The sequence below is a fragment of the Coccinella septempunctata genome, chromosome 4 (assembly GCF_907165205.1).
Source record: "Coccinella septempunctata chromosome 4, icCocSept1.1, whole genome shotgun sequence".
Taxonomy (NCBI): domain Eukaryota; kingdom Metazoa; phylum Arthropoda; class Insecta; order Coleoptera; family Coccinellidae; genus Coccinella; species Coccinella septempunctata.
In genome coordinates this window covers 27930801-27934352 of record NC_058192.1, presented here as the reverse complement: position 1 = coordinate 27934352, position 3552 = coordinate 27930801, and the positions used below count along the sequence as shown (strand labels likewise).

General features: G+C 39.2%; 1 non-coding gene across 1 annotated transcript; it reads left to right on the top strand.

Moving 5' to 3' along the window:
- Window positions 1–2752: 2752 nt before the first annotated feature.
- Window positions 2753–2824, top strand: Trnad-guc. The gene has a single exon. It is a non-coding gene; the product is annotated as a tRNA-Asp (tRNA).
- Window positions 2825–3552: the final 728 nt, after the last annotated feature.

The window sequence follows — 3552 nt, the reverse complement described above, 5'->3', positions numbered from 1 at the left end:
TTTTATTTTTAGGGTGGAAATTTCGTCAGTTGTCCATCGAGCCATTGTTTGCTATTGTTTTTTGTCGTATGTATCTGACCTTGAGTGTTGGTTGAGTATTTCACCGGATTTGAACTGCCCACAGATATACACTCTCACGAGCGGGGTTTTAAGTAGGGTAGTTTCCACCTTTTTTTTTTTTTTTTTTTTTTTTTTAAGTAGTATAGTGGTGAGTATCCCCGCCTGTCACGCGGGAGACCGGGGTTCGATTCCCCGCCGGGGAGGAACTTTTTGTTGTTGGAAAGTATTTTTCAATCCTCTAAAACACTACTCATTAACTGTTTCTGCCTGCTTATCCAGACGAATTTTCTTTCGCGACTTTTTTTATTTCAATCAACCCTAAAATATCTCACACCAATTATCTTCCCCAAATTGCTCTTTCGTTCTCCTCTTCACTCTACTCCACAAGACTTCACTTCGCTTCACTTCACTTCAGTCCACTCCACTCCACTCCACTCCACTCCACTCCACTCCACTCCACTCCACTCCACTCCACTCCACTCCACTCCACTCCACTCCACTCCACTCCACTCCACTCCACTCCACTCCACTCCACTCCACTCCACTCCACTCCACTCCACTCCACTCCACTCCACTCAACTCAACTCCGCTCCGCCCCGCTCCACTCCTCCATGCTCCACTACACTACACTACTGTTCACCCCACACCCACACTACAACGCTACGAATCGACCCGATGCTACTCTACTCTGATCAACCTTCTCCACTCGAATCTTATATAATATTATCTTCTGGGAAGTTCGTTTTCACCCACTTCCTCCACTCCACACTCCATCCATTCCAGGCTACGATTCACTACACTATGCGATTCTACTCTACTCTTTTTTATTCTACTCTACGCTTTTTAACTCTACACTATTCCTCTCCGCTGTAAACTTCCAAAGGGTTCTTTTTCCAACAGTTCGAGTCTTGTGATTGTGAAAATCGGTTCGGCCAATCAAAAATTACCTCGGTTATATAAAGATGGACAAAAATTTCAAAAATAATTGGTTATGCTCACATATCGTGCTAATACCCAAAGGCTCAAAAGGAGATCCTAAATTCGATACACATCAGATTTGAAAGAATGGAGTTGACATTTTGTGAAAGTCATATTGGAGTATCTTTCGGACCAGCTGTAGACTGATCCGAGAAACTGCAGAAGACTCTTGGTTGATTCAATTGAAAAAAGCATATACCTATTTATTTCGAACGATTTCCAGAATAGAATTTCTAGTACTAAAACCATCATTAGCATGAAATTTGTCGGAAAAGGACCAAAAAGAGGCCTACGTCAAAAAGGCACAGTTGACAAATAGGTAGAGAATATTTCGAAATCAGAATTTTATTCAGATTCAGAATATGATATAAAATTGGTTATTCTCATTTGAAAAAGCAGGGTGGTATCAGTCGTATTACTAGTATCATGTTTCAACACTTTCGAACCACTCAATAAAGTAAAAAAAAAGTAAGCTTATGCGCTGATTAGAGTCGATTCCGACAAAGTTTGAATCATTCTCCTAGTCCAAAAATCAAAGTGTTATCGGTCGATCGAGCTATGTTGACTCACCTGAACATAGATAACCTGGGATGTATCAGAGACTATTCACGAATCCAATTACCGTTGAGGGCGCTACGAAATGTAAACAAACTTTGACGTTTGTCAGTATTCTTTTCGAGATTTGTACGGCCTAACAGAGTTTTTCTAGTAAATCAAGATATTTATCGGAATTATCGGAAGTGAATTAATTGATTTAGCTTCGTAAAGAAAGATCAATATTCTTTGGAGATACTTTATTTGAAAGGGATGAATTGTGGAATGAAATCGATCGATGACATTAGTGATCCACTGTACCTAGACACAAATTCCTATTATTTAACAGATTCCTTCTTGAAGTCAACCTAGGTAATAATGTTGAGGTCAGCATATACAGAGTTTGTGGAGGAGGTAGGAACTATACATCCTGATAACTAAAGCGTTTATGTGGAAGTTTTAAAGTTTCTGTTTAAAATATTTAAATTCCATTTTTGATATAGGTATTCCTCATACTGACATCTCAAGAGACATAAATATGATTCAGCTCATGGAACAAGTTCGCTACAGATGACAAAGATAATTCATTTGGAAGTATGAAAATTATGAAATTGTTTTTCTGAATCGTCAATTGAATTCAGCAGAAAAACCCTCGCCAAGAAAAATCGTTCGACCTAAAACCTGCCAGTTGAAAGCGCTGGTATAAATACCTTTCAATTATTTTTTCGTAATCAATATTTCTATTCAGAACCCCAGACAATAATCCCAATATAACATCTCCAAATAATAATATTAACACTTTGTTGGACAACGTGAGATAAAAGAAAACATAAGAAATGAAACTTGTTTTGACTTTGCAGTACTGACAAAGTAGTTTCGTAATTCAGTCGGCAGAGGGCGTCTAGATTTTTTAATTCGCCTATGTAGGGTAGATAGATTCACCAATAAATAACATCAAGTGTCGAAGAACACGGAGAAGAAATATAATTTCGGCTTGTACAAATCGAATTTGATTGTATGAAAATTAACTTGAAAGAAACAAGTTTTCTAAGTCCATAAATAATTGGAATACGATTTCGTTGAATTCATTGAAATTTATATTCATGGAATAACATTTTTGAGTAAGTTTGGCAACATTGCAATTATGTGAACAAATTATTGAACTGATACAATAAATATATCCTCGGTAGTATAGTGGTGAGTATCCCCGCCTGTCACGCGGGAGACCGGGGTTCGATTCCCCGCCGGGGAGGAACTTTTTGTTGTTGGAAAGTATTTTTCAATCCTCTAAAACACTACTCATTAACTGTTTCTGCCTGCTTATCCAGACGAATTTTCTTTCGCGACTTTTTTTATTTCAATCAACCCTAAAATATCTCACACCAATTATCTTCCCCAAATTGCTCTTTCGTTCTCCTCTTCACTCTACTCCACAAGACTTCACTTCGCTTCACTTCACTTCAGTCCACTCCACTCCACTCCACTCCACTCCACTCCACTCCACTCCACTCCACTCCACTCCACTCCACTCCACTCCACTCCACTCCACTCCACTCCACTCAACTCCGCTCCGCCCCGCTCCACTCCTCCATGCTCCACTACACTACACTACTGTTCACCCCACACCCACACTACAACGCTACGAATCGACCCGATGCTACTCTACTCTGATCAACCTTCTCCACTCGAATCTTATATAATATTATCTTCTGGGAAGTTCGTTTTCACCCACTTCCTCCACTCCACACTCCATCCATTCCAGGCTACGATTCACTACACTATGCGATTCTACTCTACTCTTTTTTATTCTACTCTACGCTTTTTAACTCTACACTATTCCTCTCCGCTGTAAACTTCCAAAGGGTTCTTTTTCCAACAGTTCGAGTCTTGTGATTGTGAAAATCGGTTCGGCCAATCAAAAATTACCTCGGTTATATAAAGATGGACAAAAATTTCAAAAATAATTGGTTATGCTCACAT